This window comes from Aquarana catesbeiana, linkage group LG06 (genome assembly GCF_042186555.1).
Source record: "Aquarana catesbeiana isolate 2022-GZ linkage group LG06, ASM4218655v1, whole genome shotgun sequence".
NCBI lineage: Eukaryota > Metazoa > Chordata > Amphibia > Anura > Ranidae > Aquarana > Aquarana catesbeiana.
The window spans coordinates 155707181-155722419 of record NC_133329.1 but is presented as its reverse complement, the minus strand read 5'-3'; the positions used below and the strand labels follow the sequence as shown (position 1 = coordinate 155722419).

General features: G+C 41.9%; 1 long non-coding RNA gene across 4 annotated transcripts in view; it reads left to right on the top strand.

The window, feature by feature from the left end:
* Nucleotides 1–15239, top strand: part of LOC141101776 (uncharacterized) — a 179192-nt gene that overhangs the window by 94033 nt on the left and 69920 nt on the right. For all 4 annotated transcript variants that reach the window (XR_012235019.1, XR_012235018.1, XR_012235017.1 and 1 more), the window contains exon 3: nucleotides 6898–7006. This is a non-coding gene — a long non-coding RNA (uncharacterized lncRNA). The remainder of the gene's footprint in view (nucleotides 1–6897; nucleotides 7007–15239) is intronic.

The following is a 15239-nucleotide window of genomic DNA, read 5'->3' as shown; positions in this document are numbered from 1 at the left end:
TCAGCCAAGGGTAAAGGGGCACTCCACCAGGCTTGCAGGTTCAGGTTGCGTGGCTTGCCGCAGCTCCCTGCAGGCTTGAGACAGGAACACACCGTGTCCACTGTAGCTGGGATGAGGGGCAGCCAGTGCGGGCACTCGGAGGTAACGTGAAGCCAAACAGCAGACAGAAGCGTAGTCAGAAGGAAAACAGAGTCAGCAACGAGCAGGCAGCGAGGTATTAAAGCATCAGATAGGAGCAAAGTCAGGAGTAAGCCAAAGTCAGGAACTGATAATCAAAAGCATAAACAGAATCCAAGGTCGGCTCAATGTCAAGCCAGGTCAGCAACGTATATCAAGCAGGAATCAAACAGGGTACAAGGGAATAGCTGAAGACTAGTTAGCACTGAGCAGGAGTCAGAGCACCCTTTGAATAGGCCATCTGTTGCCAATGGAGACTGTGGACCTGCTCCCGTGAGTGCGTGCATTCTTGCACGCATGCGCGCGCGCCTTCGCACTTCTGCAAATATTTGTTAGCCTGTGTACAATTCTATGTGCAATAGTATGGAACGGTATAGCATGTAAACGTGTGTGTGCCCAACGTGTCACAGCAGTTCTCTGACCTATGCATTGCAAAAGAAACATCATTTTATGGCCTATATAAAAGAGACAAGTTACCTTAGTTTCCAAATGAAATCATAATGTGGCTAACTTATTGATATTAAAATGTTTTGAAAATTGACAATTTTTATTAATTTCAGTACAGGAAAATACAGGACAGCTGTGCAATACATAAATTCAAGACATAAAGCACTGAAAAGTGGAATAACAGCAGAAGCAATCAGGCAGAAGTCATTCAAAAACAAACAGCAGAATGTTAACTTGTAGTTAAAGGAGCTGTGAATATAAAATTAGGTAATGATGTGGCACTGGTATCTATGCAAGTACTACAAATAGCAATTGACAAGTACTCATCTTTACAAGAACAAGCCCTGTGCCATTAATGAGTAGAAAAATAAAGAGTAAACATCTAGAGAAACTCCAGAAAAAAGAGAGGGGGAGAAAGGAGAGAAAAGGGGGATAAAGAATGGGTGAGAAAACACCTAACTGGCAAAACCAGCAATACGCCTCAAGGCTGGACCTCACCACATAACCCCCATGGTAGTCCCTACTAGAAGTAAGCAGGTGAGTCAGGTAAGTGGAGACTCCAAGCGGTCCCATAGTTCCCAGGCTTCATTATGTTTGTCCAAGGAGTTGTGTAGGGATGCTGTAAGGTATTCTATCCCATCTTCCTCTTTACATCCCGGATGCTGGCATGCAGCTCAGTCAAAGAGGCTGCTCTTTTTTCCACCGAACACCATGCAGCTGTCGGCATAACTGTTAGCAGTTTTTTAGAAGTTTTAGTTGGGGGGGGGGGACAGTCCCAAAAGGAACCTTTTTAAGATCGAAGGAGATCCAGAACCCAAGAGAAAATGGAGAAGTGTGTGAACTGTCTGCCAATAAGGCTTAAGGACAAGACCAATAAATATGGTACAACATTCTCAACTCCTTCTTGCAGCACCTATCAGAAGATGGATATATAGAGTGGAGCAGTTTTGGGGTTTGGTACCAGTAAAAAAAGTTTTTTTTACAGATTTTACTTATACAGTGTGCAAATTGAGCTTTTGGAGGCTTGTGACCATATGATTTACCATAGATAATGAAAGTGTTTTACAATGCTTATTGTAGCTAAATCACTTCGCTCGAAACATGTTGCAATCCTCCTCCTCCTTTCCTTCAGTTTTCAATGGGGCAAAAGGTGGCAGCCATAGTACTTTAGAAAGACAGCTGTCAACTCTATGACCTGGCCTGTTTACTATTGATTTAGATGTGTAAGTGTGGTCTGCTTCATTCCTGGGGCTGGACACTCCATTAAACCAGCCTTGAGTGCCAGACAACATTGTCTACCATCAAGAGGCAAAAGGTGTTGAGATAGAAAGCCAGGGTTCCTTTTTTTCAGGTGTCTTCCCAGGGCCCAGCTCTTGCATATACCATGTGTGCCAATTTAATTTGGTATTATTGAACAGAGTGATCTGGGGCTGGTTCTTAGGGGTGTAAAATGTGAGATGCAAAAGAGAAATCACTAAAAAGGTCCATGTATGAATAGGGATTGGGGGCACTAAGCAGTGGGATGACCCCATTAAAATTTTGCTATAGGGCCTATTGAATTGTAGTAAGATTCCTATTTTGTTTTAATTACTAGACATATTATTTTGTCTATGTTGTATTGGGTGTACACAGCTATTTTCAGCTACCATGAGCAAAAAAGTTCTGTTGTTTCACCTGTAAAGCACAGCTGTATAGCAATTACTGCAACCCTCCTTCCCCTAAGCTGTATAGTAGACAAACTCTGGTGCCTATACTTCCCACTCCTAACATCCATATTTCTCTGACGGTTTTCCATCAGATCAGAACCTTGAGTCTCACACTTTTTTGGCCAGTTCTTAATGAATGTGGGTGGCCCTCTTGGCCAACTTCCACATGCTGCCCCTCGATCGAAAAATTGGTGGAAAATTATTGCCCAAATCGTGGCTGCATTCAATCCTATGCAGCCTATGTTTGTGTTTGCTGTCAAAATAAAACAGCTGCAGTGAGAGATTCATCAATCTTCACGGTATAGCTTAAATTAAGGCATCTAGTAGATTTTAGACTGAACTGAAAAAACCTATGTGTATGGTCAGCATACCTATATAAAGTATCTTCTAATGTCATGTCAGGGGCTGATTAGGGCTGTATCTGTAGCTTTTAAAATTGAACACATTACGTTATACGTTATACATTCTGATAATTAATCTTGTGTATGTTAGTGCAGAAAAAAAAAAGTATTTTTGTGATAACAGTTGAAAGCATTAGTCTCATGAGAATTAAGCATGCCCTGGTATATCTGGTCTCTCCTCAGGCTTTTTCTTTAAAGGTCACATAATTCCTTTGTGATTTTTTACTGTATTTAAAGATCAGAGAGAAGAAAAAAAGAGCCCTTTGCTGCTCCTACATATCACAAATGCACACATACCGGCCCTCTGTCTCCTCTCTCTACACACTGTAACTCTGTCCGAATATCTGTGGAAAAAAAGTGTGTGTGTGTGTGTGTAGTAACAAACCACATAAGACAAATTTCTGTTGCAACTGTAGTATTGTTATAGCAATTGTAACATCTCTCTGATAATCCACAGCAGGCGTGTGAAACTCAATTTAGTCGCAGGCCACAACAGCATTATGGCAATTGGGTCCCTAGGGGTGGCAGAGGGGGCCCTGACCCCCCCAACATTATGATGTGCCCCCCAATTTAAAAAAAAACAATTTTTTTTTTTTACAAAAAGGCAATGTCTTTTTGTTTGCATTTGTAGCGGATGCGCCGCATCTTACTCGGGCCGCCGTTGGAGTAACACAGTCTCTATTGAGAGGGAGAGCGTCCCCAGTGAGCTCCTGCAGGTGAATCCTCTCCCCTCCCTCTGCTCGCTGACACTGCATAATGTGAGCGCTCACACAACGACGGCCGCCCGATCTGCTCCTTCCCCTTCATCCTCATTGGCAGGGAGAAGAGCAAGAAGTTGCATGAAGGACTCCACCAGGACTCTCAGTTACTGAAAAAACAGACTGATTTCTCCCGTCCTTAGGACAGGAGAACCAGCCTGTAAATTCCAAGAGATGCCAGACCAGCGCTGTCAATAGCAGGGGCAGGACAGCAAGAAGAGGCTGGGGAACCCCACAGTGGCAGAACAACAGGGCCCGGTGGCAAGACAACCTTTGCAACCCTGATAGTTTTCCCACTGCTTTGGACCCTTATATTTTCTTGGTTTGCTGGTGACATATATCTCTTTTTTTCTGCCACCCTGGGGGGGCCCCAATACAGTAGGAAGGGAGCTCACTGCAGAACATGTGAAAGGGCCGTTGTGGCATCGTAGTAAAGGGCCCCAGGATATATACATATATTGCATTTTATAGTTGCCCCCCCTACTTCTGTCCCTGTCCCCCCATGTGCCCCCCCTAAATATGAAAGCTGGAAACGCCACTGCATTATGGTTTCCCTCAAAGGGCCGGTTGTATGTGTAAGACTAGATGTCCAATGCACCCACCACCTTACATCAGACATCAAGCGCGCCCCACCTTTAGAAGTCAAGCATCCCCCACTCTCCCTTACATTACAGTGCCCCCACCTTGTGCTACTACTGGAAAGAAGGTGGGAGCAGAGCTGGGAAGCAGAACAAACAGGGTCTGGAGGAGGATCAGAGGGCTGGCATCAGCTGCCGGAGACCAGGCGAGGTGGAAATGAGGGGGTGCTGCGGCTGCAAAAGAGGTGCAGGATCTGTAGGACAAGTCCTGTCTTCCTCTCGGCTGCTGATTGCTGAGACAAGGAGGGGGGGGGGGTGCAGGAGAAGTTTGAGGACCACATAAAATGGTCTGGCGGGCAGGCCTTGTGTTTGACACATGTGATATACAGTATATTGTAGTTAGGTGTGAAATGTAATTGGTCCCTAGGCTGGAACTGGGCAACTCAAGCATTTCTGACTTTAACCTCTTATCCAGCCAACAATTTATGTTGGAGAAACAATATTATGCTTTGCAAATGTGAGGGGGTAAATCATTCAATTGGAACAAACGTTCTGGTGACAACTGTCTAAGGCCTCGTTTACACTTGTTGCTCATTTTTACTGCCACATACTCGTTCCCTCTTATGCCACAAAGGCAGAGGAAGGGGGAGTAAAAATGCCACAGCCACGATGCCTTGCATACCAGAGTGACAAAAATAATCCCCACCTAGTACAGCCCACTGAACTCAACCCTCTTAACTGAATGTGGGCACCCGTAAACTTGTGAGGTGCTATAGCAGGGTTTAAGGGGTTAAAGCAGGTGTTGAGGAGGCTACACAACACCTCCTCACCGCCAGTCAGATTCCCTCTGAAGTGCGGTCCGCATGCAGTTAGCTCTTCAGACGGCAAAGCTAGTGTAAACTAGCCGAACTTCCGGACGTGGTTTCTGTCACTTTCTTCACTCCTTCTACCAGCATGCTCCTTGCACTACATGACACTGATTGGATCTTTGCACTGCTTCTCACTCCCTCAGCAATATTGTAGAATAGACTGCAAGAGAAAAAAAAAATTAGATGAAAAAAAAAAAAATAATGATGTATTAATGCAACAATAATGTTTGTCTTTTATATCTACCTGAAGTCTAGTTTTAAGAATATACCATAGGGACTTTTGTTATTGTACTAATGCCTGTATCCATAGCCATCTAAAACAAAGGTATTAGACTAAAGTGAACTTCTTAAGGAACACCATCTGAATTATAAAATATTTAATAGAGGTATTAATAAAGCACCGACAATTTATGCAGAGCTTTATATATATTGCACATTTGCATCAGTCCCTGCCTTCAAGGAGTTTACAAACTAAGGTCCCTAACTCACAGTAATACATACACATACTAGGGACAATTAACCTACCATCATTTCTTTGGAGTGTGGGAGGAAACTGGAATACCCAGGGGAAACCCATGCAAGAACAAGGAAAACATGCAAACGCCATGCCGGTGGTGTTGTGGTTGGAATTCAAACTGAAAACTTTTGGCAGAAGTACTAACCCCTAAGCCACTGGCCTGCACTTTGCCAGTGCTTGTGCATTTAGAAAGTGTATCCTAGTGCCTTGAATTGTAGAAATAGCTCTTGAGTTAATGCAGAAAAATCATTATTTATAGTGCATAGGTTTATTTATTTTTTTCTAGCTTTTTCTAATCCAGAAAACCCCATAGCATATACAGTACTTTCTTAATGAACCCACCTCAGAATAAAATATGCCTTCTTTACATCCCAGCAGAATTTCTGGTTCTCGATCACCACACAGTTTGTTAACGCTGTAGTCAAGCAGGTAGAGAGGAAAAAACAACATCTCTTGTCCCTAGATATGTAGGACTTGTGTAGGTGGGCAGAGATGATTTGCAAAAAGTCATTAAATCTCCTACCAGCAAGAGATTAAAAAGTGTAGTCCAATTCTTACTTTGAACCCATAACTTCATAGGTCACAAGTTGGCGCTCTTATGGGTATGGGATATTCACCCTGTGTTACTAAAAAATATGGTCTCCACTACTTCCATTGTATTTCTGTTGTCAGTAGAAACAGCTACAACCTTGCAGTCAGCTTTTTGGCGTTGCAAGGGCAAGTGTTGCCAGCAGAGACTTTCATGAGACTTTCTCTAGGTAGGTGCTTGATTCTGTTGGTGCCTGACTTCATATAGCCAGCATGTTCTTCATGTATGAACTATATGTACTATGTTCCTACTCCTGAAGTATCTTATCCACCCCCCCCCCATTGTGACAGTGGCCAGGGATCTTTTTCCCGGATCCACTGTCACAATTTGCAAAGCACGGAGCCTTACATGGCTCTGTGAATGAATGAACTAGAAGTACCGAGAGCCTTTGCGGCTGATGGCTTGTAGTTCTAATGAACTACCAGGGGGCTAGGGAGCACTCTCGATAGTTCATTGAGTCTTCCTGTCATTGTGTGACTGCCTGCCTATACGAGATACACTGACAGTCTGTAGGAACACTGCATTGCACCCACGATTTGCTGATCGCAGGTGCAATGCTTTACAGGCTCCTAAAAAAACAACAAGAGCATATTTTTACCTGCGAAAAATTGGCATTTATTATTTTTTTTTTGAAAGGCGAACTTATCCTTTTAAAGAATCTCTCCAAACCAGCCTAACATAGCAGCAAAACCCAATAGGAGACAGTTCTAATCCATCCCCATTCTATTCAAAACTAAAAAAGTTTTGAATATACAGTAGATACAATTGAACTATTTAACCACTAATGAGTACCTTTAGTACTGACTTTTCCAGTATCTAGTAATTTATGCTCAATATTTGTTTTCTGTTTTGCAGTTTACAAATTAAGGGGAGTGGTTGAGTGCTCATAGAGATTTTGGATTTATCTGGATTCGATTAGGTGGAGTTAAAACTCAGGAGTCTAAACAAAAGGAGTCTTCAACCTGTAAGTAACATCTTAAACTTAAACTTATATAAATATTGTGTTTGGAAAAATAAGTGCTAGTTAGGTTTTGCCCAATGTGCCACATGTGTAGACTGGGTAGACAAATTACCAGTGCCTTGGCATAACTTTACTGTCTTTGTCCATGTTTAAAGCCAATGACAGAATAAATGGAAGATGTTTAAGAATCAATTTAGAGAACTAGTCTTCAAATAGGGACATTCAAGGTTACATTCTTGAGAATATTGCCTGTGCAATATGCAACACAGCAAAGACAGCAGGAGCTTAAACAGCCAAAACCATGGCTTAACCACTTAAGGACCGACCCTCTTTTTGCGATTTGGTGTTTTACAAGTTAAAAACTGTTTTTTTTTTGCTAGAAAATTACTTAGAACCCCCAAACATTATATATATATCTAAACGCCCTAGAGAATAAAATGGCGGTCGTTGCAATACTTTCTGTCACACCATATTTGCGCAGCGGTCTTACAAGCGCACTTTTTTGGGAAAAAATAAACTTTTTTGAATTAAAAAAATAAGACAACAATAAAGTTAGCCCAATTTTTTTTATATTGTGAAAGATAATGTTACACCGAGTAAATTGATACCCGCTTCAAAATTGCGCCCCCTCGTGGAATGGCGACAAACTTTTACCCTTAAAAATCTCCATAGGCAACGTTCTACAGGTTGCATGTTTTGAGTTACAGAGAAGGTCTAGGGCTAGAATTATTGCTCTCGCTCTAACGATTGCGGCAATACCTCACATGTGTGGTTTGAACACCTTTTTCATATGTGAGCGCTACTCACGTATAAGTTTGCTTCTGCACGCGAGTTCGGAGAGATGGGATGCGTTCAAAACATTTTTTTTTATTATTTATTTTACCTTTTTATTTTTACACTGATCTTTAAAAAAAAAAAATGTGTCACTTTTATTCCTATTACAAGGAATGTAAACATCCCTTGTAATAGAAAAAAGCATGATAGGACCTCTTAAATATGAGATCTGGGGTCAAAAAGACCTCAGATCATATATTTAAACTAAAATGCAATAAAAAAATAATAATAATTAAATGTCATTTGAAAAAAAAAAAAAAAGGCCCTTTAAGAGCTATGGGCGGAAGTGACGTTGTGACGTCGCTTCCACCCTGCAATAATATGGAGACGGGTGGGGGGCCGTCTTCCCCTTACTCATCTCCATGCCTAACAGGAAGAAGAACCCGATCACCTCTGCCGCTACCAGTGGCTCTGGTAAGCGGCGGAGGGCACCGGAGCGTGGCGGGAGGGGGCCCCTCTCTCGCCGCCGATAAAAGTGATCTTGCGGCGAATCCAGAGACCACTTTTATCTGAAAGCGGACCTCCCGCTGAAGAAGAGGATACCGGGGTTATGGCAGCTAGCTACTGCCATAACAATGATATTCCTCTTCAAATTAGCGATGTAAAACATTCCTATGTAGTGGCTCCTAATCTGCCACCTCTGGGTCAGCGGAGCTCCGCATCACTTCCTCTCTCGCCTGTGCACCTGGGAAATGTGGGTCATCATTTTCCAGCAGTCAGTGGGCAGTACTGTGAGCAAAGAAATGTGTTATTTCCCAACAGGAAATTACGCGATTTAAGTCGGATCACATCTATGTTGCCATAACAATGGGGCGGGACCTTCCTCCATCACTGCCCATTGTTATGGTAACTTTCTAAACAATCGGCGCTACGGCCAGCATGCACCTCTCCATCGCAAATCCAGGAAGAGGTTGAGATTGGGTTTCACATGCCCACAATCATCATGACAACGGCCAGAAGAGGATTTTTTAAATAGTAAGTATATATACAAAAAAAAATTAACATTAAGCTCCACTAGCAAAAATATATAAAGTTTATTGGGGTTATTAATGCATTATGATGGGATGCCAGAAAAAAAAATTCTGTGGCCGGAACTCCGCTTTAAGACCTAGTATAAGGAAACAAAGGGGGTTTCTAGAACACTTAAGGAGTGCTTAAACAGGTAGGAGGAGAACCAGAAGAGGGCAGAGTCTTAGAGGCCAAGGGAGTTTTTTGAGGAGGAGAGGGTGGTCAACTTTATCATAGGCAGCATTAAGGTCTAAAAGTCTGGAGTAGTGGCTATTGGTTTTATCAGTTAGTAGTTTTGTTTTTTTAGAGATGTTTTTGCTGAGTGTTGGCACAAACCAGACAATAAGCAGTTGCAAAGATTGTTGTCAGTGACGTAGTGGCACAGATGGAGGCCAGGCGTTCTAGAAGTTGAGAGGTAAATTAGAGAGGGAAATGGGTCTTAATCTGAAAAGACTGGTGGGGTCCAGAGTCAGATTTTTTAGTAAGGGGGTGACCAGTACATGTTTTAGAGGGAAAGATGTCAGAAGAGAGGACGAGATTGAAAATGTGAGCTAGAGAGCATAGAATAGAGCAGGAGGTGACCACTTGGATAGTGGGGAACGCACCACAGATTGCTTCTATCCTTGTTTTTGAAATGGTTGTCAATGTCTTGGACAATGAATGAGTTAGTGGGGGGACAAAACTAGAACATTAAAGAAAGAGAAGAGTTTGCTAGGCCTGGATAAGAGGATGTTAATGAAAGTGGTAAAATAGATCGATTTGGCAGCTCTGGCGGGAGAAATTATATTTTAGGAGGGTAAAGTTTATATAGGGAGAAGTCTTGCAGAGATTCAATTTTACACCACAATTATTTAAAGGGTAACTCCACTTTCATGGGGAAAAAAATAGCAAATAAAGAAAAAATATAGCATGTACAATTGCATTACAAGTCATATTGTAATTGAATGTTATTAAAAATTACCTTTCCTTTTCAATCTGCAGCTGCTGTAATGTTCTATAAATGCAATGCAGTATGGCTACATGGAGTTGTTCTGTACACCGAATGTGTACTGACCACTCCCCAGAAACATCATTTCCTGCTTGTGTGATTGGCTCACCAATTTTTCCAGAAGTCTGCCTAAGATACAAGTCAGATTTCAGGCATCCCCTGCAACAAAAAATTCATTTTTGGCAAAATATTTCCAGTAGGGATGCAGGCCCAGCAGATTTCCTCATTAGTGCCCTGCAGCTGCACAGCTGACTGATAATTATGAAACCACTCCCATTAGACACACTCCACCCAGAGGCACAGACAAACACACATGGATTTCTTCAGAATAACAAAAGGTAGAAATCTGCAACAAAGGTTGTTATAATCCTTGCAATGTACACAGTTCACCCAGAGGGGAATGTTTTTTTCTCAATAAAAGTGGAGTTACGCTTTAGGAGCCATCTGTTTGCCAGGGTTGTAGCGGTTGGGAGAAAAATATTATATACTGCTGCTTCACTCCATTTTGCACACCTACAGGCCCTCTTTCATTTTGCGGCAAAGTTCAAGATGAAAATATCAAATCTTTTTCCCTCTGTGCCCCATTTGCACTCTCTCACAGGCAGAATATCCATCTTCTTCAAGAGATAGACCTAATTGGCTAAAAATCAATACCATATAGTTACCTGGCTCCTAACACCAAATTATCACAGAAAAGAACAGACCAACATGTACTTATCTGCTTTTTTATCCACTTTCTTCATTTAGTGAAATTATTCTTCTGACATACACATAGTTATAGAACTCACATCACTCTTGCTAGACACACATTTATGGATGGCCTGCTGGGACAGAGATCACAGAAAATTGGGGAACTTTATTGGATAGTTAGCAAAGAGTATTTTAGGATCCTCCCACATTTTGCCTAATGCATAAATAAAAGAGAAAATCATCTTTTATTAAAATGTCACATTATTGCACATAACTTTATGCAAAAAGATGTGGTTGGACCTAAAGTCACATGGCCTAACATGGATGAATGTTTATATACATGTCATATGAAGGTAAGATAGAACCAGGACTTTTTTATTGTTTCCATCTGATTATATAATCGATTATATAATTTATTTTTTTCCTGCCTTTAGTGCTTCCACCGTTCTTCATAATTTTTGTGATACTAAATATTCTTGCTCGGCATAACTCTAAAAAATGATGCACTGTTAGACACATGAAAAAAAAATAATGAAAGCTTTGGTGTCCTTGTTGCCCCAAATGCTGTGTGCATCACAGCGTTATGCTTGTTCTATTAATCCATGGAGGAATTCCAGTGCTGAGTAAGACAAATCGTCATTTGAAAGCTTTTGCTTTGCACATTTGCAGTTTGTCATTGGAAAAGTATTCTCCATGAAATGCAGTCAAAGATGGTTTTACTATGACAAAGCTTGGGTCATTTTGAGAGTAAATTATAGATAAATAAAAAATATTGTTATTGGATTAAAGGAAGTGTGTAAGGTTAAAAGGACATAAATAAAAAGAAAATAACTTCCTTTTGTCATGATCACAATGCCATTCTTTTCATGATAAAAGGTAAAAATGTACCCTAAGGCAGTGCTCCCTGAGTAGCAGTAGCACGAGATGAGGTTCTCACCTTGCCCTCTATCCCTAAGTTGCCATACTGGGAAAGTAATATAGTAATGTAGATTATACATCACTGTACTCCTTCTCCAGGGTATCAGGGCTTACTGCGAAAGTGAAGTTACAGTGTTTCCCCCATGGCCAGTACTACTGTCTGAATGGGCACTTCAAGCTTGCACAGATTTGTCAGCCCAAAGATTTGTCACTAATTCAGCCTATTGCCAAGTCTGACTGTTATGCGTATGAATCTTGCTTGCACTAGTTCTTTAACAACAAATGTCCCCACAAATACTGCACACTAAGGAATACTAAACTACAGAATATCCATTCATCAATCTGACAGCATGTAATTTGTGATACAGAGCATATTAGCTATTGCCATTTCACTATATTTATATTTTATTAAAAAAAATTAAGAGAAATGTAATTTCTCATAAGGGCATGGTCCACAATGGATTTTCAGAGTGCTCTTAAAACAGAACTAATGGACAATCAATGCAAGGTCTGAAATGAATAGTAGCAGCCTGTCTTTAAAAAGAACAACTTGGTCCCTGGAGGCCATATATATTTTTAGTTCTCAATCAGTAATATTGCATGGCTTGTGTCATCACTTGCAGACCAAATTTAAATGTGGCCTAGATAGATAAATTTGGGGTATTAGATGCAAGGAGAGCAGACAATAAGCTTAACTATAGCATGCAAAAGGATAACACATTTGTGACCAGAGGTCATTGAAGCCTATATGACAAGACCAAATGTAGCATCCTGAGTATGCATTATTTAACTCTGTGCAAATGATTTACTAAAAGCGAAGAAACTGTCCAAAGTGTCAAAGTAAATGTTCAATTTGTAAAGAGTGAAGCAGCATTTATTTCAATTATCAAATGGAGAGCTAGCTATTTTTTGTTACTTTCACTCACACATGATTAAAGGTGATCATAGGTTCCCCATGCTATATACAGTACCATACATATATTACTATACAGCTGCATCTAAAAAAATTTGAATATCATAAAAAGGTTAATTTATTTCAGTAATTCAATTCAAAAAGTGAAACTCATATATTATATAGATTCATTACACATAGAGTGATATAGTTCAATAATTTCTTTCTTTTCATTTTGATGATTATGGCTTACAGCTAGTAAAAACCCAAAATTTAGTCTCTCTGAAAATGCGAATATTGCATAATACCAATAAAAAAGGATTTTTAATATAGAAATGTTGGCTTATGGAAAAGTATGTCTATGTACAGTATAGTATTCACTCAATACTTGGTCAGGGCTCCTTTTACATGAATTACTGCATCAGTGCGGCGTGGCACCTCAGCAGTGTCACAGGCGATCAGCCTGTGACACTGCTGAGGTGTTTTGGAAGCCCAGGCTGCTTTGATGGCGGCCCTCAGCTTGTCTGCATTGTTGGGTCTGGTGTCTTTCATCTTCCTCTTGACAATACCCCACAGATTCTCTATGGGGTTTAAGGTCAGGCGAGTTTGCTGGCCAATGAAGCACAGTGATTCCATGATCATTACACCAGGTATTGGTACTTTTGCCAGTGTGGGCAGGTGCCAAGTCCTGTTGGAAAATGAAATCAGCATTTCCTTGTAGAGTTACAGGGCTGCGCTGACTTTGGACTTGATAAAACACAGTGGACCAACACCAGCAGATGACATGGCTCCCCAAATTATTGCTGACTGTGGAGACTTCAACCTGAACCTCATGCAACTTGGATTCTCTGCCTCTCTACTTTTTTCCTCCAGACTCTGGGACCTTGATTTCCAAATGAAATGCAAAATTTACTTTCATTCGAAAAGAGGACTTTGGACCACTGAGCAACAGTCAAGTCCTTTTTTCTTTAGCCCAGGTAAGACGCTTCTGACGTTGTATCTGGTTCAGGAGTGGCTTGACACAAGGAATGCGACAGTTGTAGCCCATGTCCTGGATACGTCTGTGTGTGGTGGCTCTTGAAGCACTGACACCAGCCTTAGTTTACTCCGTGTGACTCTCCCCCAAATTCTTGAATGGCCTTTTGCTTCACAATCCTTTCAATGCTGTGGTTATCTCTGTTGCTTGTGCACCTTTTTCTACCACACTTTTTCCTTCCACTCAACTGTCCATTAATATGCTTGGATACAGCACTCTGTGAACAGCCAGCTTAATTAGCAATTACCTTTTGTGACTTACCCCCCTTATGGAGGGTGTCAATGACTGTCTTCTGGACAACTGCCAAGTCAGCAGTCTTCCCCATGATTGTGTAACCTACTGAACCAGACCAAGAGACCATTTAAAGGCTCCGGAAAACTTTACATGTGTTCCGAGTTAATTAGCTGACTATAGGGTGACACCTTGGGGCTGATTTACGAAGAATTTGTGCCATGACTTGCGGTGCATGCCATTTGCGCCAGTAACACAGCGTGATCCCCCATTTACTATTCTCTTCCCGGCGCATGGAAAGAGGTGATCTGTACACCACTATAGACCTGGTGCACGGCATGTTTAACTTCAAATTTAAACAAGCTGGAAGTGCCAATAATATGGGGGTGATGTGGGGTGATGTGGGGAAGTGTTGTACTAACTGCCCAAGTCACAAATATGGCCAATATAGAATGAGAAAGTGACTTTCTCGGAACAAGCTGGCAGCACCAGCAAATACATTTAAACTGCGGGAGGTGAATTTATACACTGCGCATGCTCAAACGGCATTTGCGCTTGTTCAAATACTTTAGTTCAGTGCGCCGACAAAATATTAGTAAATGTCAGGCAACGTAAAAATATTTGCATAGGTTGAACGAGCGCACCTCTAGACTTTTTTTTTTTTTTTTAACGCTGGTTCACTTTGTGCGGCTCTAATGAAATGTCAGTCCGGCAAAACACATACAAGTTCATTGATAAAAACAGCATTAAGAAAACAAACACAATTCAGAAAAAAAAAAATGCGTGGGGTTCCCCCGAAATTCAATACCAGGCCCTTCAGGTCTGGTATGGATATTAAGGGGAACCCCACGCCAAAATTAAAAAAAAAATTGGTGTAGGGTCCCCCCCAAAAATCCACAACAGACCCTTATCCGAGCACGCAACCTGGCAGGCCACGGGAAAAGAGGGGGGACGAGAGAGCGCCCCCCCTCCTGAACCGTACCATGCCACATGCCCTCAACATTGGGAGGGTGCTTTGGGGTAGCCCCCAAAACACCTTGTCCCCATGCTGATGAGGACAAGGGCCTCATCCCCACAACCCTGGCCGGTGGTTGTGGGGGTCTGCGGGCGGGGCGCTTATCGGAATCTGGAAGCCCCCTAACAAGGGGACCCCCAGATCCTGGCCCTCCCCCCTGTGTGAAATGGTAAGGGGGTACAAAAGTACCCCTACCATTTCACTAAAAAACTGTCAAAAATGTTAAAAATGACAAGAGACAGTTTTTGACAATTCCTTTATTTCTTCTATTTTCTATCTTCTTTCTTCTATCTTCTATCTTCTATCTTCCTTCGGTTTCTTCCTCCATCTTCTTCTGGTTCTTCTGGTTCTTCCTCCGGTGTTCTCGTCCAGCAACTCCTCCGTGGCATCTTCTTCCCTTCTTCTCCTCGGGCCGCTCCGCATCCATGGCATGGAGGGAGGCTCCCGCTCTTCTCTTCATCTTCCTCTCTTCTTCATCTTCTTCATCTTCTTCATCTTCTTCTCCGGTCCGCTCCACATCCATGCTGGCATGGAGGGAGGCTCCCACTGTGTGACGCTTCTCCTCTTCTGACGGTTCTTAAATAATGGGGGGCATGGCCACCCGGTGACCTCGCCCCCCTCTGA